Raw genomic sequence first — 27,042 nt, forward strand, 5'->3', positions numbered from 1 at the left:
AGCCCAATGCGATAAAGCTCATAGAGTTTTAGGCAAATGGGTGTCCTCTTTTGACCTTTTTTGGGTGGTACAAATCCTCTCTTTGGGGTTATTCAGATGGTGAAAATAATCCAAGATGAATCTAGGTTGAATCTCCATTGTTCACATGCATCCCAAATTAACCTGATTAAATGGGACGGGGGGGGGGGGGGGCTGGCAGAATCCCCATTTAATCCAGGATAATCAATATCGGGTCTTCTCCCAAGTGTTTAAAAACAATCCACATCATCGGTACTCTGAATAGCCAATGTGAATAGGACCAGGATGCTTTGAATATTTTCCAAATGCATTTAATAATAATAATTAATAATTTGTTTTATTTATATACCGCTATTCCAAAGATCATAGCGGTGAACAGCAAGTAAGCTAATTAGCAAGTAAGCTAATTTGCCCCCAACAGTCTGGGTACTCATTTTAGCGACCTCGGAAGGATGCAAGCCTGAGTCGAGCTTGGGCCCCTTTGCTGGTCTTGAACTCGCAACCTTGTGGTTTTGAGTGAATGGCTGCAGTACTGGCATTTAACCACTGCGCCATCATCGACTCCATCTTCGAATGCTTGAACATGCTTGAACTTGCAGACATAGACAATGATGCAGTACCATAGCATAAATAACACACCCGGAATGTGTGAGTGAAATAAATCGCATTGTCGTGCCAATAAAACAACATCTGAATGACCCCGCCCACACTTTTATTTTCTCTTTGTGGCCATCATGTTGACATTTGCCAAACCTTGCATTTAGGGCAGCAGGTGGCTTCCATGTCTGTGTGGTGGTGAGCATGCTCTAGGTTTTAATCCTAATTTTATCCAAAGCTTTGAAACCTACCCCCCCACCACCCCCAAATAGTTTCAGCACATTAGACAGCTCCTTTAAACTTCTGACTAAAACCTGGAGTGGATTCACTGACACAGAAGCTACCAAAAAGCACTGAAACCAGGGGTGGACAGACTTGTGGCCACTTTAAATAATATAATCACATGAGAGAGATCGATCAAGTGGGTCTTAAACAGGACTGCATCAGACTGACAAATACCATTTCTAAGACAAAAATCCATCAGTGATACCTTTATCAGCCAATAAAGGCATCACTGATGGATTTTTGTTTATATTCGTTAAATGACCAGCACAGCTACCTCTGCACATTTCTAAGACACTTCTTTTTCACACACACCAAAATTGGGCAGTGTTCAAACTATATGCTATGTGGGGTGGCGTGGGGTGGGGTGGAATAAAGCAAAATTCTCTGGAGGTGAAGAGAATCACATTGGTTTTTGATTTTGACAGTGAATCCTGCTTTTTAAATTTGCGGATTGTTTTTGTCATCGAGTGGGAGAAGCCATTATAATGAAAAACTGTTGGAAACCTATCGAAAACCATCAAACGCTCGTAGAACTGATGGATGGTTCCTCCAGCAGCTTACTGTATTTGAGAGACAATAAATAATAATTCTTCAAAGAAACGTAGTGAACAAATGAGTCCTGTTTTTTAAAAAATCTTAAAGTCATACAGTACCATCCTATGAAACCTTGTTTTTACTGTTTTACTTTATAGTTGCTCTGAATACCCCCCCCCCCTTTTGCAACCCTCCTGTTTATATCAGTCAAAAACTTAAGATTATTATCTGATGGAAGAAAATGATGCATTGTTTTAATTACTACTCTCATGTACACCTGTGGTTAATTAGCCTGGTGGCAGACCTGCAGAGGAGAACAGCTTGGTGATAGATGCTGCTACACAGCATGTTGGCTTCTCAGCTGGACAGACTTCAGGTTTGGGTTTATAGATGTCATTGTGTGCTCCAAAATACATAAGCACTTCCCACAGTAATGCAGGCTTATGTGCCCTGCATTTTAAAAACACACAAGAAGATAACCAATGAATGATAAATGAATCAATTCTGGAAGACAACATGGGCCTCATTCCCACTACATAATAAACCAGTTTGCAAGTGTATCTGAACCAGTTTAAATGGCCCTTGTTTGGACTTGTGCTAATTCCCTGATGCAGTTTGTGAATGGTGCCCCAACATTAAACCCATTTAAAGTGCTTCTTCCAGATCCGCTGAATTACCTGTGTCTTTTGTAATGAATCGATTCAGCACTATTATGAACAAGCTTCAGATCTCAATCGGTTCTTTGTGGCACAATCAGCCCTGTGATGTGACTCCATTTTGAAACAATTCTTTGATGAATGTGAATGTGAAGTGGATTAAACTGAAACAGTTAAGGTTTGTTCACTGCTCAAATAGTGTGAAGTCTATTCAGTGCTAAATCGTTTCATCAATTCGACTCAAAAACAGTTTATTCTGTAGTAGGAATAAGGCCAATGGAATTCATGGCTTATATAGAAGACATCCACTTGTTACTAGTCCAATCTTCCCCTCCAGATGTTTTGAAACCACATTTTCAGTCATTCTGGAAGTTCTTGGGAGCTGTAATCCAAAATATATGGAAGGCACCAAGCTGAATAAGGTAGTGGTAGTGTGTTATTAAATGTACCTGATTAGTACTTCCACAGGAGTATTCTACTCAGAGAGATCAAATGGCTACTTTTAAAATTTTCAGTAATTTAAAAAAGCTTGCAATACTTTCTTAATAATGGATTTTTTTAAAAAAAGAAAACTATTTTAACTTCATATTTCTTAACCATTCTTTGTCATTTCCCTTAGCACTACAAGTGATCAAATACTTTTGCTATCACTCTTTCTCCCTTTTCATCTCCATGTTCCACAATAATCTTTCTTTCTCAGCTTTGTTCGTATCACACAGAGAACTTTCCTCTTTCAGTGTTACCAAATAGCTCTACCTAAATTATCTCTCCCACCTTATTTCCCTACCACCAAAATCCTATTTTCTGCTATACACTGTCCTTTTGTATCATCACAGTTCCCTCCAGAATCCCATTACCTGCCACCTTCACTCTTTCCACTATCCTACAGATCTCTCAAATGAGCCATTTCCTTACCCAACTCCACAGTAGGGGTTTCTATCCGTCTCACTCTCTTCTCCACCTATACTCTACTTGCATCTGTATAAGGCCATTTTATCTATGCCATCCATAGCACTCTGTCTTCTCTCTGCAGGAGCCATGTCCTCTTTTGTGCCTGGTCAACCTAATGCCCAAGGGTATAGTTAAGGGATGGTGTGGGATAAAGGCACTGCACTCCCATATAAGAAGTCTGTCTCCTCAAATGAATTAAAATATATAACTGGAATCAGTATGTAAAGAGATCTTGTAGCATCTTTGAGACTATGTGTCTGCGCAGACCACCCCTAAGGGATGGCCTGCAGCTGCGCCGGATTGGGGCCATGGCAAACGCACGCCACAGCCCTGATCTGGCCTTTCCAGGTCACAAAAAGGAGCCACAAAAAGTGACTTCTTTTTGCACCCTGAAAAGGGCGCGATAGCCACGATGCTACAGCTTTAATGTGTTCATTTGGTGCTGCATCATGTGGACACAGCACCAGAAGAGCGCCATGACGCCACGTGCTGTGTGTAGATGCTGACTCCGTTGATTGCAAGATCAGAAGGTCAGCAGTTCGAGACCCCATCACTAATCCCAGCTTGTGTCAATGTCATAGTTTGAAAGCAGTAAAAGTGCAAGTAGATAAATAGGTATCACTTTTGTGGGAAGGTAACAGCATTCTTTGCAGTCATGCTGGCCACATGACACACAGAGTCATCTTTAACAACGCTGGCTCTTCAGCAGAAATTAGCACCGCCCTCCTACAGGTGGACACAACTTGCCAACCTTGTCAAAGGGTTTACCTTTACCTTTAAGGTGAACCTATCACAGGGTTTTCTTGATAAGTTTCTTCTGAAGGGGTTTGCCATTGCCATTCTTTGAAGCTGAGAGAGTGTGACTTGTCTAAGGTCATCCAGTCGATTTTTATGCTTGAGTGGGAATCTAACCCTAATCCCCAGAGTCATAGTCCAGTGCTCAAACCATGCTGGCTTTAGAATGAGAATCTAGGAAAGCTGAAATTATATTTTGCTTTAATAATACTGAAGCTAAATGGCATGGCTAAACAGCAGAGTTCTCTCCACACTTTGTTAATCTCTACATAAATAAAGATGTAGATAGTGTGCCTCACAAAAATATGAACAGTGCACATGCAGCTTCAAATATGCAGACCAGAGCGTCAAAAATTTTTACCTTTCCATTATCAAGTATTATCAGCAGTGGTTTAGTGGCAAAAGGTTCATCTTGGCAGTCCCTTTAGAGATACTCCCAAGTAGAATCCCAAAATGCCAATGGCTAGGTTTATCTATATACAGTTGGCCATCTATATCCGTGGATTTTACATCCACACATTCAACCATTCACAGCTTGAAAATATTTTTAAAATATATAAATTTCAATAAGCAAATCTTGGTTTTGCCATTTTATATAAGGGACTGCATTTTACTATACCATTGTATTTAATGGGACTTGAGCATTCACAAATTTTGTTATCTGTGGATACCTCAGCGGATACCAATGGGCCCACTGGATATATAAAAGACATTAATAGCTGTTGCTGCTAGATGTATATCTTTTGTGAAACTAATGATTCTTGTTAACACAAGATCAAATCAGCCCAAAATACCTTGGATTACAACAGTACTAGGTCATAATAATGCACTATAATGGTTAAAAATCTATTTCCCTTCCAGCTGCTATGGAGACTGCAGTCAATCTTAAAGGAACAGAAGAGCTTAGTGTTTGGTGAGTGGCAGATAGTGCTATACACTTTTGCAGGACTTTGCCCCTTGAGTATTGATTCCACTATGCCACTATGTGGCATTATTGAACTCAATGTGTATGACCCAGTGATGGTATTACTCACCCTGCAAAGTTGATAGCTGATATGAATTCTGTTTTAAGATGTTCCTATTCCCAAACTTAATCCATGGGGAAAGACAATTTCAAAACAACAGCAACAACAACAACAATAATGTTGTTATTACAACAACAACAACAATTGACACATCAACAAGAAATAAATTCTGGACAAAATTACATGGGAGTAAATCCTATTTAATTCAGTGCAGGAATGCAAATATTCATAAATCTTTCTAAATGTCATTCTTGCAAGTGAGAAAAAATAATTTGTTCCTCACTGAAATGGAGTAATCAAAACTGCACAAGATTATTATATTTCGGCTCCTATTCTGTGAAAAAATGCATGAAATTTTCATACAGAAAATGCCATTCATATTTCCAGAGCACAAATGGCATTTTCTGTATAGAATTGTTATTTCCTATGCCAAAGTGTTGTTTTCTGTGTTGAAAATGCCATTTTCTACATTAAAAGCTACATGGTTTTTTCTTTTCTCTCTCGGAGGCATCCCATACCCGATCGGGATTTCTCCTGTACTAAGTATGGGAGAAATCCCAATTGGGTATGGGATGCGTCTGATTTGGGCACTGAGCTGTGTGATAACATCCATTTATACATGATCTCAGCCCCTGCTCAGATTAGGAGAAAATAGCCAGTGTAATAATCTGCTTATTTCAGTGTAATACACACAGGATTGGGCTGCTGTCCCACAAGCCTCTCAGAAACAAAACTTTTCATAATTTACTATAACTAGATTTAAGAAATTGGCTCCTCATCCTCTGAAGGTCTAGTCTCTTCTCCCCCTTCCCTTGCTTCTCGTAGACCAGCTTATTTGTACTTATTGAAATAGGGCACTGTGGAGTCCTTGTATTGATGGCTATGGATCAGGCTGTCAGTAGAGTTGTGGATTGGCTCAGCAGTCCTCTTCTTCAAAGCCATCTGAAACTAATCCAATTCTATTTGCTTCCAGGAGTGAATCATTAAGTATACAATCCTAGGCTGGGGCATTTTAAATGGACTAGAAATCAGTACAAGGTTGCAGCCTAAGATAGAATTTGGTTTGGTTTTGCAGCTGGGAAGAACATGTCCTGACTTTATGAAACTGACAGTGACTCTGTGAATGAACCTAGCAATTTTTAATAGTATAAAGTAGGTTAAACAGCAAAATTATTCCAGCATCATAGTCAGATCCCTGAAGGTATGTCAAGTATACTAGCCGAGGGTTTTTCCATTTTCTTGATGCTGAGCTGCTTGTTCAAATGGTTTTGTCAACATTTTTAGAATGAACACACAATCATAACTGTGTAAGGTTAAGGTTAACCTTGCACAAACAATCATAAAGGTTTAATTATGGATGAATTAAGAACTACTGTAATGTGTTGGGATATACTGTGAAGGTATATAACCATTCACCTTTTCTGTATATAAAATGAGAAGCCAGTGTTGTATTATCTACAAAGCATACACTAGACAACATTTTGGATGTCTTATATTGTACTTGGTGCTCTTTCTAAACACTGTCCAAGAGGATCCCTAAACTGAGCACACTGAAATAATCTATTCAAGAAAAATGAAAAAATGGATCACGCAAACTAGGCTGTCTTCTTCAACGAAAGCTGCAGCTAGGCAAGGGCATTTCTGACCACAGCAACTGACTGATCTTCAAGGAGCAAAGTGGAGCCCAGAAGCACCCTTAAACTTTACATCTGATCCTTCAAAGTGAGTACAACCCATATAGAACAGACAGAATTAACAGCCTCAGATTAAATAGCAAAGAAGCAAAACAGCACCTTGAGGAACTCCATAGGCTAATTGTAATAGAACTGAATAATAGTACCAGCATCACCTTTTAAATACATTCAGCCAAACTGGACAAGAACAATAATCAGTGCTCTGAATTCTCATATAATCCAGGCATCCCAGATTTTCCTGATTTTGAACATCATGGTCTTAAATGCAACTGAGATATCCAACAGAGTCAACAGGAACACACTTCCTTGTACAATCTAGTTCTCAGTGTAAGTAAGCAACCAAGCCAACCAAAGATTATTTCTATCCATATACTGTAAGTCTGTCCAGATGGGAAAATAACCAAATAAACAGTTTTGTCAAAGAAATACAGGAATTGTGTTGTCACCATTGTTTCTAGGATCTTACACTAATGAGAAAGATTACAGACCAGACAATAATGATCTAGGTTAGTCAGATCCATTTATGGTTTCCTTGATAATAGTCTTTTTGAACTAGTGGAACACAAACAATGATGTGACATCACTCCATTGAACATTCTCTTACTCCCTGCTCAGATAATGGGCCAGTGGGTGATGGCACATTCCATATTTAACTAGATGCTTCAAGTAGGAGCTGAGAAGAGACATGGTGCATACTTCTTAGAATATAATGTTTACTATCAATAATAAAGTTCACTATAGAACACCTGGGAAATTTCAGTCCTGCTTCACTTGAAATGAGAATTTTGTTGCTTATTACTGTTGTTGTTGTGTGCCTTCCAGTCAATTCTGACTTATGGTGACCCTAAGGTGAATATATCACAGGCTTTTCTTGGCAAGATTTGTTCAGGGGAAGTTTACCCTTCCTTTCATCTGAGGCTGAGAGTGTGATTTGCCCAAGGTCATCCAGTGGGTTTCCATGGCTGAGCAAGGATTCCAACCCTGGATCCAGAGCTGTAGTCTGACACTCAGACCACTACACAACACTGGCTCTTCAGTGATTGCAGGAACAGAACTCCTAATCCAAGTCAAAATAGTCAATTCCATTAGGAACATGGGTCAGTATTATCAGCTCTGACATTGGTCAGTGACACTTGGTGGTCCATAAAAGTCTTGTTAATATCTCCATACCTGGTCCACATACATAGGAAGCTGCCTTTGGACCACTGGTCTATTTAACCTCATACTGATAACTCTGGCCCAAAACACACTTTAGAAATAATCCAGTTTGAGACCACTTTAACTGCCCTGGATCAATGCTAGGAAATCCTGGGAACTGTAATTTATTGTGGCACCAGAGCACTCTGGCTGAGAAGGTTAAATATTTGACAAAACTACAGTTCCCAGAATTCCTTAGCATTGAGCGAGGGCAGTTAATGTGGTCTTAAATTGGATTATTTCTGTGGTGTGTTTTGGACCTGTGAATGGTAGTGGCAGTGGCTCTCCAGGGACTCAGACAGGATTCTTTCTTACCTCTGCCTAGACATCCTTCATCTGCCTAGGTTCTAACCAAGCCTAGCCCTGCCAAGCTTCTGAAATCAGAAAAGGTCACGTATTTTCTCAGAGGTATGGTTGAATGCAAGTTAGCTGTGACTCACAAGTTAGTTGTAACTAACACAGGTCCTACTGTACTCCATTCAACTTTAGCCATTATTCATATTAGATTAATTGTATCTGTGGTACTACATATTCAGAGAACTAAATTTGATCTCATGCAGTGTGAATCCTGCATAACAAACTTTCATTTGCCAATATCTATAATGCTTATCCTTATGCCTAACATCATCTCAAAAGCAATCCAGAATTCGCAGCAACTAAAATTTAGAATCTAATGTATGGACATGCCCTTCAGAACATTAAATGGAGTGGCTGTTGCTTTCTCTATATTATCTGATAACCAAAGTTAGTCTGAAGGAAGTGACAGCTTTTAAGTTGATTTCTCTATTACTTTCTGGCAAATGCTCCAGGTTCAACTGTAGTGGAGTTCAGAGAAGAATTTGCCAGCAATGTGCCACTGCAAGCATCAGCCACATGTCAGTGCAAATGCACAGGCATCACCAGACTTGTGTTTTAACCAGTGTAGGCAGGTAGAAAAGGTGTGAAATTGAAAAGAGGCATAGACAAATCTTACCTTATTCCTCCTAGACAGGTTTCTTGTTCCTACTTAGAGCTCAGCCCCCCCCCCCCCCCCGGGGAGTGTTAGAACCTTTATTACTTTCTCTATAATGAGATTTTTTTAAAAAAAGATGTGTGGCGAAGTCACATTCTGTATCTCAGATGCAGGTCTCTTCTGCCACAGTCAGGTAGTGTGGGAGGGGAAGCTGCAACTCTTATTCATCTGTATTCTGCAGCTTCCTTTAACGTACTTTAAACTCCCTGGTGAAACAAGGAGTTCAGCAGACATCATGAGGTCTACCGTAGCAACATCTCTTTCCCATCAATCATCCACCTGTTTCCTGGATGAATAATGCCAGTTTAGGGACTGCCTCCCTCTTTGCTATCATAGGGTTTCAAGAAACTTGACAATAAAACTCTATGATAGCAAAGAGAGAGGGAGCTTGCCATTGCCATTCTGTGAGTCTGTGAGAGTGTAACTTGCTCAAGGTCACCCAGTAGGTTTTTATGCTCTGATACCAGATATCTTTATATTTAGGGTGAACTTTTGTGACTGACATGTTTGCTTACTTTTATACTAGTCTCATACAGTAGTTTACATAAGATGTGTTTCCAACTAAGATATAAACAAACAACTATGATCTTGGCTGTAAAATTTTTGCACTGACTAAGAGTTTATTTATGCCCCCCCCCCCAGTTTTTAGCAATAAAAGGATGTCAATCAGTACTGACCACATTACCTTCCATAATGTATCATTTCAATTAGAGCTCCCCAAGTTTTAGCAGAACCAACAAGAAAATCCCAAATGCAAATGTTATAAATCAGGCTGTAGCACTAAGAAATAGTATGAACTTAAAAGCCACATGAAAAATAACCAGTACAGCTTTGTTTGTTTGTTTCATTGTCTGTTTGTTTTTTGTGTTTTAAAAAAAGTCTAAAATGCCCTGGAAAATGCAAACATCATTACCTGGTATTGAAAAAAAAAACTAGGTTCACACCAGGTTTGCTTTTCTGCAGAGAATATTCCATAATGAAGATGCCATTGCTGAGATGGTCCTGGGAACCATATTACCTCAGATGGCAAGGGCACCTGCAGAATAATAATAATAATGTTTATTTATATACCGCTTTTCCAAATTAGATCAAAGCGGTGTACAACAGGAAGTACAATACAAAGTAAAAAAACAAACAAACAACATAACAGGCCTCTCTCCCCCTCAAGATGGTGGTCGGAAGAGGGCTCTTAGTCTTTCAGGCCAGGCCTCTCTCTCCCCAAGATGGTGGTCGGAAGGAGGGCTTTTCTTCTTACAGGCAGGCAGTTGGAGCTAGCCTGCCTCTCACCCCCCAAGATGGTGGCTGAAGGGAGGGGAATGACAGGGACACTTTTATTTAAGACCTTATAACCTACAGAATAGCACTTCAGATCTTGATCCTAAAATAAGTGCCTAAATAGGTGGAGATTTAATATGTCATTTTACATTCACACAAATTAAACTCCCCAGAGGAATTCTATTGCTATTGTACAGGAGCAAAGGTTCTTCAAAGTCTCTTGGCATGATGTACCATGTTGATGTTGTTGTTGTCTGAGGTCAAATATGCTCATTTGATGTAAGTCATCTGCAAATGCTACTTAGAATCATAGAATCATAGAGTTGGAAGAGACCACAAGGGCCACCCCGTCCAACTCCCTGCCATGCAGGAACTCTCAATCAAAACATATCCAACAGATGGCCATCCAACCTCTGTTTAAAGACTTCCAAGGAGGGAGACTCCACCACACTCCACCACTACTTGTATGGTAATTTGAGTCCATATGATTCTTTTCGTGTCTGAAAAGTAGGTGTGGATGACCACAAAGCCTTCTGGTCTGTTCTATTTGTGCTCCCGCATGTTATCCTATGTTACATATTGCTTTGTGTCTGGGGCAGCAGATATTCACCTCATGTTTCCATTATATGCTAAACAAGGGGCTTTAGAAAACCTCCCAAGAGTCAGAAATTTTCTTGGGAGGTTTTCAAAAGGCAAAATAAAAACAAAACAGAAAAAAATACATGCAAGAGCCAAAACCCATGCCAAAATCGAGCTATGTTTATGCCTGAAATATTGTAGCGTATTTTAAAATGCTGAAGGATAGAGGAGATTGATCTTAGTGGTGGATTCCATGCTTTGCATACAGAAGATCTCAGGTTCCAATTTTGGCATATCCCAGCAAAGAACAAATTTCTGCTTCCAAACAACTTGCAACCAGGGAAGATGATAGAGAGGGAAACAGAGGTAGGATATTCAGAGAAAGCAAGATGCAATTATTTTTGTTTCTGTACAAATATTCATTGTCTGTATATTGATTTCACTCTTCTTTAAGCCTGCATCCGTTTAGGAATTCCAACTAGAGTAGACCCATTGAATTAATTGTTGCGTAGTGAGGAATCTAGCAACAGATTTGAGACCAACTATTTGGTTTGCTATGAACAGGAATATCCAAGTGTGGTGACTGATAGATCCATTTGAACTTTTGAGGAAGTGTCAGGGCTACTTCACAAAAGGGTTTTGGGAGAGGCATTCACAATTTTTTTCCTGAAGCATGTGCAGCTATTACAAAACACCAGTTTCACAGAAAGACAAATTGGTGAGGCAAAAAGACAAGTCTTGTCTCCAAATCCTGAAAAATCATAGGTGTAGTTTGATCTTCAGAATGAAAACCAACCATTCAATTTCTCAGCTTCCTGTTTCAATAGAAAACCATTTGAGAGAATGCAAACTGCTGAAGCCAGTAGGGTTGACATTACCCGGGCTGGTAACCCATGGTGTCACTCCTCACATCGATCTTCTCCACTATGACACCATACAGAATCCTTAGTAATGTTTTTTGTACTAATGTTATTTATTTTGTTTTGTTTTGGGTTTTTTTTTTATTTATATACCGCTATTCCAAAGATCATAGCGGTGAACAGCAAGTAAGCTAATTAGCAAGTAAGCTAATTTTCCCCCAACAGTCTGGGTACTCATTTTAGCGACCTCGGAAGGATGCAAGCCTGAGTCGAGCTTGGGCCCTTTTGCTGGTCTTGAACTCGCAACCTTGTGGTTTTGAGTAAATGGCTGCAGTACAGGCATTTAACCACTGTGCCACCAGGGCTCCTTTAATTATAAATTATAAATCATAATATCTGTATATCACTGGATGTAGTGGCAATAGTTGTGACATGAACCACTAGCAATATTAAAATTATACTGTTAAATTACAATATCCTATGCACAGCCTAAATGTATTTATGTGTACATAGTTTGAAGTGGTTAAAATGAACATTTGGTAAGATATGATGTTTTTAAAGAAAATTTAGAAAGAATATTTGTTTAAGCTATAAAATTGAAAATTTAATTTAAAAAAAAAAAAAAAACCCCGAGATCTCTACTTTCTCCCCGCACTGAAATTTATTTCACACATACCATCTCTTCCACTGAGCTCCAGCATTTTAAAGGGATGCAGGCAAACACTACAGCCCATTTCTACCAAAAGGCAGATGTTTCAGGAACAGTGGTATCACCCCCCCCCCCGGTGCAGCTCAGACTCCACCCCACCCCTAGTGATGCCTCTTGAAGGACAAGTAACTTGCTCAAATTCTGAATATGGCCTAGAAGTGAGGACTGACAATAAATTACACAAACTCTTGCTCAGGATCATTCTCATTCCCAGCTCTCAACATTATTGGCATAGACGATCTACTTAACCCAGTTACTCTTTTAGGAACATTTCCTAACACATTTACTTTCACCACTTTATATAAACATTATGAATGGAGTGTGTTTCACATTCTCTCTCATACACATACATAACTCCCTTTCCCCACAAAAAAACACACAGAGACCTGTTCCTTATTTCTTCCACCACTAAGCCAACTGGATAGCCTTGCAGGCCACGCCACTCTATCCCTCTTGCTGCTCTTCCCAGCTCTTCTCAACTTAGCCTGTACATTCCTACTTCTTCCTCCCGCACAAGTCACCTTCCAGCCCAGTCCAGCCTTGATCTCCCTGCTTCATTTATCCATAATGTTAAGTCACCTTCAGCCCAGCCAAGAAATCTCTTCTGGTTTCTCTACAATATGCCCAACACCACTTAGGAGGCAGTTGGGTCATCCTCATCATTAGGAAGAATGAGGTGGCTACCTCAGGCAACAGATATTGGAGAGGATGAAGACTAGAAGCATGGTGTAAGAGATGGGGATGTGTGTCTGCTCTGTGGGGTTTTTTTTATGCCTCCAGCCACCACATAAGATGATGTCCATTTGGAGAAGGATTAAATTGTCAGTCCCCTTAGTTTATGGAATGGGACAGGGTGATAGCCTTTCAGCCATATAAATTCTGCAAGAAGATCCAACCTATCTGCCTTCTTTTGTTTTTGTCATATGGTTAGAAACATGTCAAAGTGAAGCAATGGCTTCCAGCCATCCACCATCTTTACTTCTTAACAATATACAGCTGGAGGTCAAGGCTTCATTTCAAAAAGTTCTTAGCCACCAGAAAAAACACACACATTTGAAATGTAAAAAAAAAAAAAAAGATTAATGTATTAACAGAACATTTCACAGGCTTAAGCAGAGATTGCCACATGTAACATTATGCTTTCCCTAGCCTGGAAGAATTTGAGACAGACTACACAGATATAACCCATTGCAGTAAATCCACATATCTTTGGAAAATCCTGCTTAGCATCTTCAGGTAGTATCACTGAATTCAAATAATGTCTCTGTCACCAGGCCCCTGGACACACCAGCAAATGAAACGGTTGGTTGAGGGTCCATAACAAAGAGAAGCGGACACCAAGGGATGCTCTGTGCTCTTTAATGTAACTTTTAACAGGTCCACGTGAAAACAGGAACTTAAACTGGTTGCTTTACCATACTACAAACTAGTCCTCTAGCCCCACTCCTGGTTGGGTGCCTTCCGCTTCAGGCCCCTCCGCCCTATGCACCCTTCCCTTCATTCCTCTCTCTGTGGACCACATATATCTCACAGCAGTTGGGGTTAATCACAGGCCTGGCCTGGAAGGGCTCACAGGAGTCTTCTAGGGACAGGGGATGGACCTGCAAGGCAAAGAAACCTTCTGCTGGGTTTTCTCGGGCACTTCCCCAACCACTTCCCTCTCTTCATCCCCGAAGGTACCGGCGGTTGGCTTCAGCTTCCCAGGCGTCTTGAACCCAGGTCACTACCTCTTCCTCATACCCTGTGTCTCCCTCCATGCTCAGCATCCACTTCCGCTCCTCCTTTCCCCCTTGGGCACCCTCCTCCGTCCCTTTTCTACCCTTTAGCAGCCCCACCTCCCCAGTCTCCATCCTGATGCCAGCTGTTGTTCCTTGAGCCACCACAGCCCCAATTTCTTTGGCTTCACCAGGGTCCCCCAGCACGTCGTCTTCAGCAACGGGACCCCAACCCGACTCTTCCTCTTTGTCCACCCTCTGACAGTCGCTAAATATTTCTTGTAATATACCTTTCTCAGAACGCATTATGGAGGTGTTGTTATTCCTACTCCAAACAAAATTAATAACCAGCAATGTATTTCTAATAATTATAGATCTTAGTGGCTTTGTTAAAAAATACATTCTACAGTTTGTATGTGTGTGTAGGCAAAGTGTTTTCTGTTCAGATGTTAAACAAATAACCACTTCTATAATTGTTTCTCCTCTCTCTTTGGAACTTACCTACAACAGAAGATGCAGTGAGTTGTTTGGCTTATTTTGTTATGAAGTACAAGCAACTGTCACTCTGAAGAATTGGACCTGCTAGAGTATTTTGTTACATTTCAAGGCAGAGAGAGAGAGAGAGAGAGAGCAAAGCTGTTACACTATTAAGCAAGTTCGGTGGAGCTGATGTTCTTATACTCATTATTCAAGCTTCTCTTTAGTTCAATTATACACCTCTACAGCTAAGGAAGATAGATGAAGGTCATTTGGGAGTCGTAAACCACAAAGCACGGAATGCAAAGCTACCTTCTTAAACTGATTTACACCTTGTTTTACAGCATGGAACTTCGATTGAAATGCAAGGGCAGTGATTGAAAAGCTTTTCTTCAATTCTTGGTCAGGGAGCCTCTTGCTATAATTATTATTTCGATGAAATGCAGAAGGACAATGAATGACTCTTCCATCACTGACATAATGACAACAACAAAAAAAGAGATCAAAAATCAGTTCTAGCAATCTCCTCTCCCCCAGCTTCCTCAATAGCAGGTATCCTTAGCATGGAGAAGAAATGACTGTGGAGGTCCAATGAGATCTGATAGCTAAAATATGCTCTCTGTGTATATATTGAGCCAGTAAAGGAGAAACTATATCACTGAAAGAAGCAATTTGCCTTTTCAGGAGAGACAAAGAGCCACCATTTTGTACTCATTTACCTCCCATATATCTCACAGTGTGAGCAAGACAGCACATATAAAGACAAAGTTAATTAAGAGAGGAAGTGCACATTAAAATAAAATGCTCCTGGGACATTGTCAGATGAGTTCCAGATCTATTCAAATGGGGGGAAAATGGAAACCTGATTTCTGTGGTACTCAGTGTGTTAATAGACAAAGCTACAGGCAACCCAGGGGCCATTCAGAATACCTTTTGAACCGAATTGTAACCCGGATTAAAAGTCGGAAGTTCTCATTGGCATCGGTTTAAACACATCAGAATTAGGGTCTTTCACACTCAATCCAGGGCAAATCCCCCTTGGAGCATTTTTTCCGAAAGTGGATTATTTCCTGTGTCTTTTAGGAAAACCCGTTTCTTCCCTGCTGCCTGCAAAGGTGAACTTGACCCCGGTCATGATCAAGTCAAGTTCAGGGGAGGGATTTAGGTCAGAGGGAGGGCAGAGGACAGAACATACCTCCCCTTCATCGGGCTGAAGGAGGAGGAGGAGGAGGAGAAAGGAGCAGAAGGAAGGGAAGGAAGAGTCAAGTTCAGGGGAGGGATTTAGGTCGGAGGGAGGGCAGAAAGCGGAACATGCCTCCCCTCTCTCAGGCAGCTTTCCTCTCTCTCTCTCTCTCTCTCTCTCTCTCTGTAATTTTATTTTTGACAGATTATGTGAATGCTTGTTCTACATATTGATAGAATGTGTCTGCTTGTGCTACATTTCCCTTTCGTTTGCTTGCTGCCGGAATGGCTGGTCACTTTACAAGTGGCATTTTTTTAAAATTATTTTTTTTGTGTATATGTGACAGAATATGCAAATGCTTGTGTTTCCAATTTGACAAATTGATACAACGTGTGAATGCTTTTGCTACATGTATAAAGGAAGAGGATATAGAAATGCTGGACTGGAAGTGAAGGGGAACTAAAGGCTGGCATTTAGAGGGAAGGCTGTGGAAACCCATGACTTTGGGGGAGTCAAACTCTCTCAGCCTCAAGGGAAAGGCAATGGCAAATCTCCTCAGAACCAATCTTGCCAAGAAAACCACCGGATGGCGTCGTTTTAGGGTTGCCATGATCTGTAATGACTCAAATACACACAACACACACACACACCTGGAGGTTTTTAAATTCGACAAGTTGACAGAATATGCGCACACTGCTGCCAGTTTTTTTTAAAGGAGGGGGGAAAGCACCCATTCGGTTGGCCAATGGTTGTAGGATATGTCACCTTTGACAAAAGTGGAAGTGAATTTGATTGACAACAAAGGAGGCTCTATTTTAAAGCAGTACCGCAAATGTGAACTTCAGAGGGACAAACTGAACAATCTAGGTAAAGGATAGTACGAACTTCTTTCCAAGCAGATTCGGTATGGGGGCAACCAGATCTGCCCAGTTCTATCCAGAGCAAATGAGCGAATGGAAATCGGGCCCCAGTTTATTATCTTCCCAGTCTCCAAGGAAGCAGTATCTTTCAGTCACCTAATGTAAACACAGATATCTTTTCTACAACATTTTGGGTTTTAAGGAACTTTTCATTTTTTAGGGATCAAATGCTGGCACCCATCCCAAATTCACAATGTACATAGAAATTATATGAGAGCCAGAATGAAGTAGTCATCTGAGCACAGGACTATGGCGGGATACAAACCGCCGCTTTGCGGCGCTTCCCCGCCGCCGCCGTTTGCTCCGCGCGGGAGCTGCAGCAGCCAAACCGCGCGGCTCCCGCGCGGAGCAAAAAAGAAGCTCAATTTCGGAGCTTCTTCTTGCGGCGCACTGATGATGTCGCGAAGCACCGCTGGCGCATTCGCGACGTCATAGGCGCCGCGACACGTCTGGACGCTATGCATCCAGTACGTAAAGATGGCGGCGCCCATGTGGAAGGGGCGCCGCCATCTTGTACGTATAGGATACGTACTAGGGTTAGGGGGGTGCGGAAGCACCACCCCTTCCTAACCCTAGTACGTATCCTATACGTACTATATGGCGGTTTGTATCCCGCCTATGAGTCTGGAGAGCAGAGTCTGAATCTCTGCTCAGCCATGGAAACCCACTAAGTGACTTTGGGCAAGTCACATGCTCTCAGCATCAGAGGAAGGCAAAGGCAAATCCCCTCTGAACAAATCTTGCCAAGAAAACTGTACAATAAGTTCACCCCAGGGCCAGTATAGGCCAGAAATAACTTAAAGAGACACAACAGGAATAAAATTTATATACATGTCAGGGAAAAATAGTTGTGCCATGTGATTTCACCTGTAGGGCAGATCTATGGGTAAAGACATCTGGGGCCCTTTCACATTGTGCAGTTATAACACTATGATTCCAGTTTTGCTGCCAAGGCAACAGCCTATGGAAATCTGAGATTTGTAGGTTGGTGAAAGACTAGTGCACTCTGGCTGAAAATACAAAATACCTTCCCCTAAATTGCAAACCCTAGAATTTCATAGCTGTAAACCATGACAGTTAATGTGGAATCGTAGTGCTGTAATTGTACAGTATTAAAAGTCCCCCAGTATAGTGAACAAAAAACAAAGCAAAAATACCACCATGTATTTAAAAATGCTGAGTCTTTCCCTTCCTACAAAGCTTTATTATTTATTTATTTATTTATTTATTTATTTATTTATGGTGACACAATGCAAACCTGAAAGGAAGTGGAACACTTCTTTCTCCTAGGGCCACAACAAAGGTGAAGCCAGGCAGAGCGAACATAGTGTAATGGTTTGAGCATTGGACTAGGGCTTTGGAAACCAGGGTTTAATCCCCACTCAGCCATGAAAACCCACGGGCTGACTGACACTAGGCAAGCCACACTCTCTCTGTCTCAGAGGACAGCAATGGTGAACCCTCTCTGAAGAATTGTGCCAAGAAACCTCCCCATGATAGGTTTGCCTTAGGGTTGCTAAATGACTTGAAGGCACCTAACAATAACAAAAGCACATACTCTCTTAAGAGCTTGGGAAACAGCTGCCAATTTGCACAGATAATGTTGATCTAGAAGAACCTATAGTCTGATTTATCAAAAGGCAGAATTCAGAGACATAGCCATGTTAGTCTGGAATATCAGTATGCAGAGGGATCTTGTAGCACCTTTGAGACTAAATGAGTGAAAGACATTGTAGAATAAGCTTTATTTGACTTGGGTGCTATACAGACTGCCCACAAAGGGCAGTCTGCTGACATCTTGTTTTGCTGCTCAAGGGAGCTGCAGAAGACAAACCGTGCAGCTCCCTTGCACAGCAAAAAGAACCCACAAAAAGTGGTTTCTTTCTGTGGCACCATAAGGATGTTGCAGTGCACCAATGGCACACTCACGATGTCCTTATGGGGTGTGACGTGCAGACGCTAAGTGTCCGTTGCATCAAAATGGCGGCACTCGTGTGTATAGGCCACCGCCATTTTCACACCACCGTCACATGCTAGGGGTGAGGTACACCCTCGGCCAGCCCCTAGCATATTACAGGGGTATCGCAAAGGCCTGTCTGGATTGGGCCTTGGTCTACTTCTTCAGATGCAAGATGCATAAGAGCCCTAAGAGGATATAATTGCAAGATGCATCTGAAGAAGTAGATCAATCGCTTTATCACACTAGTGGGCAAACAGGATTTAAACAAGAGTTAAAGTAGAGAAAACCAGGAAATGCCTGAAATTTATCATATGACATTTCCTGTTTTTTTCTAGTTTAAGTCTTATTTAAATCCTGTTTGCCCACTAGTGTGATAAAGCGGTATGTCTAATAAAGCTTATGCTACAAAGTCTTTCACTCAATTAGTTTCAAAGGTGCTAAAAGATCCCTTTGCTTTCCAAAAGGCAGTTTTACACTTGGAGCCCTTTTCATAGGGCAGTGAGCAGCTGTCACAAGGAAGCCAAACACTGTGCCAGAAGCTTGGACTGGGCTGAAGGAAATGTTGAAGACTCACCATGGACATAAGGACAGTCCATGCACACCCCGTTCACACTGAAAAATAACCTGGTGTGGGAACCAGGTTATTTCCCTGAAATGCCATGATCGATTCTATCTATGGCATTGATTTGCCACAATTGTGGCATTTTACCCCAGGATTTCATTCACATTTGGGTACAGGATAAAATGCCACGATCCTGGCAGAGTGGGGGAGGAGGAAGGTGAGGAAGAGTGGATGTGGCTGAGGGAGAGGAAGACGAGGAATGACAGAGGGGGCAATCAGAGGTGGCTGGGGAGAAGGAGCAGGACTGAGGGGGCAATTGGAGGTGGCTGGAGGGAAAGAGCAGGACTGAGGGGGCAATCGGAGGCAAGATCGGGGGTGACAGAGGAGGGAGGAGGAGGAAGCACAAGAATGGAAGGAACAATCGGACGTGACTGGAGGGAGGCAAGAATGGGGGGTGGCAGAGGGAGAGGAGGAGGAAGGAAAAAATTGGATGGGAACGATTTTCAAGTTCCCATTGGCTAAAAAACTGTTCTTTTGAAAAGAACTGCAAGAAAATCCATGGCAAAGAACGCTGAGTTAAGGGGGATTTACACCGTGCCCCCCCCTCCAATTCCGGTTAGAAAACCCCGGCGCAAGTATGAATGACACCCCGATTCTGGTCATGAAATCCAGGTGCAAGTTTGAATGATCCTCATTTAAATCGGATTGGAGCCCAGGTTAAAATGCAGTGTGAATGGGCCCTCAGTCTGCACAGCAAGTGTCTTATGGCCCCTACCTGCCCAGGAGGATACTACAGCGGAGTGAGCGGGCATTGTCCAGAGCTGAAGAAATACTTGGCTATCTAGGAAAATTCTCCACTCTGGAGCATTACAGCTGACTACACAGGGCTATATAGAATTGAGAGTTCCCACTCCTAGCCCCAGCTTCTCCTGGGAGCAGTGGCGATACAAGTTGTCTGTGTTGCTTGAGTTGGGATGATATGTACTGCTACTGTTCCTGCTCCCAATGTCCACTGTGCCCTCTAATGGCCACTACTTGCATGGTAGATGCATTCTTGAAAGAGCCAGCCAGGTTTAAATGCCTGACTCTTCAACTCTTGAAAGCAAGGCACTGGTATAGTGGCTGCACTGGAAAACTCTATCATAGTTTCCTCCATTTTCACCCATTGTGGGAGAGTGAAGCTGGCAGAGCTCTCTGGAACATCTGCCATGGCACCTCATGCCAGCAAGATGGTATCAATGGGGCACCCTCCCTGAAGTGGTGTATTCAACAGGAGCATCGAGAGTAGATTCTCTGAAAGAGACCTGAGGCTTGAGTAGGTACTTATGGGTGATCTTTCGTGTAATCTGGTCTCAAGCTATTTATGGCATTAATGCTTGAACAGTACCACTTTAATTTGTGCTTGGAAAGGAATTAGGTGCCAGTGCAGCTGAAAAAGTACATACAGGTGTAGTATGGTCAGTCTACTCAATTGCAGTTAATCATTTAGCAACCCTATATTACACCAACATAGCTGTAGAATTAGGGGTTATTGTTTTCTTTAAAGACTGTCTATGCCTTCTTCTATGCCTCTACATTTTGCATCATACTTAGAGAACTCTGGTGTTATTGTTTTATTTAATACTTCAAATGCACAAAATATTTTACCATCTTTAACTTGCCTCTCTTCACAAGGGCTTGTAAGATTAATGTTGCTCAAGATAACATCAAGGGGGGTGGGGAGCCATGAAAATAAACTGTTTTATTTCTCTTCAAAAATGAGGTTTAGTTAGAATCCTGGGCCTGCTTCTGCTGGATGTTATTTTGAAATATGTTCCAAGGACACCCATTACATTCTCCTCCCAAAAGAACTGAGAAATTTACTTTGTGCTCTCTGACAAGTCCATTTACATTTGAGAGGCAAATAAAAATATGTCCACACATCATATTTGAATTATAAACCAGACTCTACATTGGTTCTTCTTGCCTTTTAAATTATTGTCTTCCAGCATCCCCTACCAGGAATAGTTTTATTATATAATATATTTCAGAACTTATTTGAAGCCTGAGCTTTTCTTGTAACTAACTAACTAACTAACTAACTAATTTATTTATTTATTTATTAGCTCAATTTTTTAAAAGAAATGTTTATAACTCCCTTTCCTTCCAGTGCTTCAAGTTATGTAAAATGTACATTTTCAAAATGAATTTCTGCCCCCACCCCACACCAACAAGTGTTTACATTTCACTGTTGGACTACAACTCTGGAAAACAGGGTTTGAATCCAGCTCAGTCATGAAACCACTGGGTGACTCTCTCAGCTTCAAAAGACATCAGTGGCAAACCCCTTTGAAGAATCTTGCCAAGAAAACCCTGTGGTAGGTGTAAGAAAAAATAGTTTGGGTTATTTGTAATTAAATCAGTTTAGCATCAGCAGCAACACAGCAACAAGCATGTACTCCACAGGTATTTGGTAAAAACAACTAGATCTGAGCTTCTGGCAAGTAAACAGGATACATTGATAGGTAAAAAGAAACTTACTTCATTGCTAATCTAGGTTCTACAAAAATAACTACTCAGTAGAGAAAACTATACTTGGTACAAGAGTCCCTAGAGCTGACTCTCATGCATGTGAGTAAGAAAAAAAAATCTTTAGTAGCACAGTCTGGTTTTTGCATCCATGCTTGGTGAGAGCAGAGGAGGAAGAGACTGAACAAAGGGCAATAAAGTTTATTGACCCCCAGAAAGGGAGGGGTATGGGAAGTGATCTCTTCTAACACTCACACTGACCAAAATGACCATAGAGCAATGCACCAGTGTTCCTGTTAGGAAGGATTGAATTAGGGGAATTTACGAGAGGCATGTCCTAACAATGCACGCAGCGGGATCGGGTCCCTATGTGTATACCAGAGGTCATCTAGTCCAACCCCAAGAAACAGAGACTCGAATGCCAAAGGAGGTGCAATTAAAATATAAACATTTATTAAAGCCACACAACAAAAGGGATCACACATGCACACACACATTCAATGCTAAAGCGAGGGAGGGGTGAGTTCGGGAGTAAAGGAGAAAGGATAGAGGCACCGTTGGGATATTTACCTTAGGAGTCTTCTCCAAAGCTACGGATATGAGGGATGGTGAATGGTGAGACATGGTTGCGGGAACAGGGAAAGCAAGCGGCAACCGCAATGGCTAGGAGCTGAGTTCCAGCGGGCCAACCTAACAAGAGGCCCGAGAGACAGTGAGCTTGGCTTCGCTTAAGTGATTTCAGCAGAGCCCTAGGCTCAAGGATCGCAAGCTTGGAGCAGGCTGCTTCGACAAGCAAGGTATCAGGTTTGGAACTCAAAGCTCAACAAGCCCACCGGAGGGTTGGAAATGGGGTCCTTTTATACCCCTAAACATAACCCCAGGCTATGGCAGTCTGGCGAACAAAGGCTTGATGATTTTATATTTGTTTAAGCAACTTACACAATGGATACACAAAGAGGAGGTCTGGCACTTTTCAAGGGGAGACAAATATCTTGATGGCAGAGCTGTTAAGTTAATCACTCGCTCCTTGCTAGGTTGGAAGGTCACTTGCTAGGTTGGAAGAGGTCACTTGCCAAACAGAGGAGGCAGACAGCTGGAGGAATGTCACAAAGAGAAGTAAGCCAAGAAGGAATTGTTCGGGGAGCTTGCAGCTAGAGAATCGATTCGAAGCTCTTTCCCTTATCAAGGAGAATGAAGAAGAGCAGCATGGACAGGCTTCGGGGACAGAACAGGGGAGCCTGAGAGTCCCACCCGAGGGAACAGTCGCTGCTAAGCCTCAGAGGAGGCGTGTGGTCGTAGTGGGGGACTCCTTGCTGAGGGGTACAGAAGCAGTGATTTGTAGGCCTGACAAGATGTCTCGAGAGGTGTGCTGTGTTCCAGGTGCAAAGATCCGTGATGTGACAGAGAGGCTGACAAGACTGGTCAAGCCTACTGACCAATACCCCTTCCTTTTGGTCCACGTGGGAACTAATGATACTGCAAGACACAGCATTCAGAACATCAAAAGGGATTACGAGGCGCTTGGTAGGAAGCTGAAAGGAATGGATGTACAGGTTGTCATCTCGTCTCTTCTGCCAGTTGAAGGGCATGGTCCAGGAAGGGAGAGGAAAATAGCAGATGTGAACAACTGGCTTCGCAGATGGTGCCGCCGAGAAGGATTTGGATTCTTCGATCATGGGCTGCGGTTCCATGAGGAGGGACTTCTTGCAACAGACGGGTTGCATCTCACGCCAGTTGGAAGAAATGTTTTTGCCAACAGTCTCAAGAACTTGATCAGGAGAGCTTTAAACTGAGTTCCGAGGGGAAGGGAGACAAATATTAAGGAAGGCGAAAGGGATGGCGAAAATAGTCAAACTGACATAGAGGAAACAAGGCAAACAGTGCAAGGACCCAACAGTGGGAGGCAAAAAAACTTGCACAGGCAGCAAGTAAAAGGGACCCATGGTCTGCGATGTCTCTACACTAATGCACAGAGCATGGGAAATAAGCAAGATGAACTTGAACTCCTAGTACAACAAAGCAAATATGATATAATAGGCATCACTGAAACCTGGTGGGATGAGTCTCATGAGTGGAATGTGGAAATAGAGGGGTATAACCTTATTAAGAGAAATAGGCCAAACAGGAAAGGAGGAGGAATAGCACTATATGTCAGAGATATTTACACCAGTGAAGAGATCCTGGACATCAATCATGGAAGCCAGGTGGAGAGCATCTGGATAAGAATCAAAGGGGAGGGAAACAACAAGGGCGTTATGGTGGGAGTCTACTACAGACCCCCAAGTCAGACTGAGGAATTGGATGATATCTTTCTAGAACAGATGACCACACAGTCAGAAAAGAGAGATGTAGTAGTGATGGGCGACTTCAACTATCCTGATATTTGCTGGAAGTCAAACTCAGCAAAATCCTCAAGGTCTAGCAAATTCCTCACTTGCCTGGAAGACAATTTCATGGTCCAAAAGGTGGAAGAGGCAACAAGGGGGTCAGCTATTTTAGATCTGATCCTAACCAACAAGGATGACTTGGTTAATGGGGTGCAAGTGGTGGGATCATTAGGTGGAAGTGACCATGTTCTCCTGGAGTTTGTAATACAGTGGAAAGGAGAAGCCAGGCAGAGTCAGACACGCATCCTAGACTTTAGGAGAGCGGATTTCAGTAAACTTAGAGAAGTATTGAGGGCGATTCCATGGTCAGAAATACTAAAAGATAAAGGAGTTCAGGACGGATGGGACTTTCCCAAAAGGGAGATACTGAAGGCACAATTTCAAACAGTTCCAGTGAGAAAGAAAAATGGGAGGTGTCTCAAGAAACCAGGATGGATGACTAAGAAACTTTCAACCGAGCTAAGTTTGAAACGGAACATGTATAAGTAATGGAAAAAGGGGGAAATCACGAAAAAGGAATTCAAAGAAATAGCAGGCATGTGTAGGGGTAAAGTCAGAAAAGCTAAAGCGCAGAATGAACTCAGGCTTGCTAGAGAGGTTAAGAAAAATAAAAAGGGCTTTTTTGGAAATGTCCGCAGCAAGAGGAAAAAGAAGGAAACGGTAGGGCCACTGCGTGGAGAAGATGGCAAAATGCTAACAGGAGATAGAGAAAAGGCAGAATTACTCAACACCTTCTTTGCCTCAGTCTTCTCAGAAAAGGCAAAGGGTGCTCAACCTGAGGATAATGGAGCAGAGGACAGAATAGGGGAATTTCAGCACAGAATAAGTAAAGAGATAGTAGAGGAACACCTTGTTAATCTAAATGAATTTAAGTCTCCGGGACCAGATGAACTCCATCCAAGGGTATTAAAAGAACTGGCAAAGGTAATATCGGAGCCATTGGCAATCATATTTGAAAACTCCTGGAGAACAGGAGAGATCCCAGCAGACTGGCGAAGGGCAAACGTTGTCCCCATCTTCAAAAAGGGGAAAAAAGAGGATCCCAACAATTATCGTCCAGTTAGTCTGACATCAGTTCTAGGAAAGATTCTGGAGCAGATCATTAAACAGAGAGTATGTGAACATCCAGAAGGCAATGCCATAATCACAAAAAGTCAACATGGGTTTCAGAGAAACAAGTCATGCCAGACAAATCTAATCTCTTTCTTTGATAAAATTACCAGCTTGGTAGATGAAGGGAATGCTGTGGATATAGTATATCTTGATTTCAGTAAGGCCTTTGACAAGGTTTCCCATGACATTCTTGCAAACAAGCTTGTAAAATGTGGGCTAGACAAAGGAACTGTTAAATGGATCTGTAACTGGTTGACCAGCCGAACCTAAAGGGTGCTCAACAATGGCTCCTTTTCATCCTGGAGAGAAGTGACCAGTGGGGTCCCACAGGGCTCTGTCCTGGGCCCAGTGCTATTCAACATCTTTATCAATGACCTGGATGACAGAATTGGGAGCATACTTATCAAATTTGCAGATGACACCAAATTAGGAGGAATAGCTAATACCCCAGAGGACAGGATCAAGATTCAAAATGACCTGAATAGACTAGAAAGCTGGGCCAAAGCTAACAAAATGAAATTCAACACAGAGAAATGTAAGGTATTGCACTTAGGGCGGAAAAATAAAATGCACAGATATAGGATGGGTGACACCTGGCTGAATGAAACTACGTGTGAAAGGGATCTAGGAGTCCAAGTAGATCACAAGTTGAACATGAGTGAACAGTGTGATGCGGCAGCTAAAAAGGCCAATGCTGTTTTAGGCTGCATCAATAGAAGTATAGTGTCTAGATCAAGAGAAGTAATAGTGCCACTGTATTCTGCTTTGGTCAGGCCCCACCTAGAATATTGTGTCCAGTTCTGGGCGCCACAATTCAGAAAGGACATTGAGAAACTGGAGCGTGTCCAAAGGAGGGCGACAAAAATGGTGAAGGGTCTGGAAACCATGCCCTATGAGGAACGACTTAGGGAGCTGGGGATGTTTAGCCTGGAGAAAAGAAGGTTAAGAGGTGATATGATAGCCCTGTTTAAATATTTGAAAGGATGTCATATTGAGGAGGGAGCAAGCTTGTTTTCTGCTGCTCCAGAGAACAGGACCCGGAACAATGGATGCAACCTACAGGAAAAGAGATTTCACCTGAACATTAGGAGGAACTTCCTGACAGTAAGAGCTGTTCGACAGTGGAATGCACTTCCTCGGAAGGTGATAGAGTCTCCTTCCTTGGAGGTCTTTAAACAGAGGCTGGATGGCCATCTGTCAGGGATGCTTTGATTTGGATTTCCTGCATGGCAGGGGGTTGGACTGGATGGCCCTAGTGGTCTCTTCCAACTCTACGATTCTATGATTCTATGATTCTATGATTCTTTGGAAGTATGCTATTTAAATGATGTATGGGTCCTAAGAGTCCGGAGGTCGTGCCAAAGCCACACTCCATTCCTAAGCACTGGAGTGCAGCTTTGGTGCAGCTTCCGGATTCTTAGGGTGCATGCATCATTTAAACAGCATACCTCCAAAGAGACCTGCAGCAGCTTTATTTTGGCAGTCTGTAACAGGCCTTACTCTATTATCTTCTCTTCTCTGGGTAGCTTGCAAAACTAGTATGGCAACTCCCAGAACTGCTTGCTGAAAGGTTTAAATTCGACCTTTTTCCTTGACCAAGCCTAGCAAGACAGCTGGCTATGTGGTCAGCTCGCTTTTAGGGTAATGGCGGCTAGCGATGGGATCAGTCAGGGGTCATAGGTTTAGATCGCATGGCACCCAAAATTTATATAAAACCAAACTTGGTAACATTCCTGTGTGGAAGACATCACACCTTCTCAAGGAAACATAGAGCTGCACACAAGCATTGATGCTAATACTCCAACAACAGGTTTGCCTTAGAGTCGGCATAAGTTGGAAATGAACTGAAGGTACACCATATACACACATGACTATGAGATTAGGAAAGCAAAGGAAAAGTGGTCAGGGGTCCCAAGAGGCAGAGTGGGGGGGGGGGGAGAAAACAGCAGGGGGGCCTGCTGGATGTTTCTTCAGAGTCCCTGACTATTTCCTTCTGTTGAAGGAAAAACTCTGTGTAGCCCCTGACTTGT

Source organism: Sceloporus occidentalis, unplaced genomic scaffold, assembly GCF_023333645.1.
Source record: "Sceloporus occidentalis isolate IW3139 unplaced genomic scaffold, rSceOcc1.0.p SCAF_2, whole genome shotgun sequence".
Taxonomy (NCBI): Eukaryota; Metazoa; Chordata; class Lepidosauria; order Squamata; family Phrynosomatidae; genus Sceloporus; species Sceloporus occidentalis.